This window comes from Rhea americana, unplaced genomic scaffold (genome assembly GCF_003343005.1).
Source record: "Rhea americana isolate MKP2758 unplaced genomic scaffold, rheAme1 scaffold_122, whole genome shotgun sequence".
Lineage (NCBI taxonomy): Eukaryota > Metazoa > Chordata > Aves > Rheiformes > Rheidae > Rhea > Rhea americana.
The window spans coordinates 1,169,227-1,170,159 of NW_028185284.1; the positions used below are offsets into that span (position 1 = coordinate 1,169,227).

The 933-nt window shown below is 73.4% G+C and overlaps 1 protein-coding gene across 2 annotated transcripts in view; it reads left to right on the plus strand.

Annotated features, from left to right (window-relative positions):
• Positions 1-804: 804 nt before the first annotated feature.
• ZNF518A (zinc finger protein 518A) overlaps positions 805-933 on the plus strand; it is a 9,672-nt gene continuing 9,543 nt past the window's right edge. For both annotated transcript variants that reach the window (XM_085325732.1, XM_085325733.1), the window contains exon 1: positions 805-880. The gene's annotated coding sequence lies outside the window, so the exon portion shown is untranslated. The remainder of the gene's footprint in view (positions 881-933) is intronic.

The following is a 933-nucleotide window of genomic DNA, read 5'->3' on the forward strand; positions in this document are numbered from 1 at the left end:
TGGTGGGGTAGTGCGCACGGCTGTGCAGCCTGTTGGTGTTGCGTGCAGGCCGGTGCTGCATGCCCAGCCGTGTGCGTGCAGGGTGTGCACAGCGGTGCTGCATGCCCAGCTGTGTTGCGTGCAGGCTGGTGCTGCGTGCCCAGCCGTGTTGCGTGCAGGGTGTGCACAGTGGTGTTGCGTGCAGGCCGGTGTTGCATGCTCTGCCGTGCTGCGTGCAGGGTGTGCACAGCAGTGCTGCATGCCCAGCTGTGTTGCGTGCAGGCCGGTGCTGCGTGCCCAGCCGTGTGCGTGCAGGGTGTGCACAGCGGTGCTGTATGCCCAGCTGTGTTGCGTGCAGGCCGGTGTTGCGTGCCCAGCCGTGTTGCGTGCAGGGTGTGCACAGTGGTGTTGCATGCTCTGCCGTGCTGCGTGCAGGCCGGTGCTGCGTGCCTGGCCGTGTTGCGTGCAGGGTGTGCACAGCGGTGCTGCATGCCCAGCTGTGTTGCGTGCAGGCCGGTGCTGCGTGCCCAGCCGTGTTGCGTGCAGGGTGTGCACAGCGGTGCTGCGTGCCCGGCCGTGCTGCGGGGCGAGCATGGCCCGGCGCGGTGCGGCGGGAAAGGGTGCGGAGGCCGCGGCGCTCCCGCCGGGCGGCCCCGCGCGGCGTTTCCGCGCCGCCCCCGCGCGCAGCCCGGCCTCGGGGCGCCGGCTCGCCCTCCCCCCGCCGCAAACGCTCCCCGTCGTGGGCCTCGTCGGCCTCCGTCCGCCGCCGCCAGGTGAAGCGCGTATCCCTCCGCCGCGGCCGCCCCCACCCCCCGCCGTCGGGCTCGGCAGCGCCGCAGTGCCCGGATGGAAACTGTTATGGCCGCCAACGGCGACTCGCGGGGCTACGAAGACGCGCGAGGTAACGCGGCAGCGGGCGCAGCGGGCGGGGAGGGGGCCCGGCGCGGCGGGAGG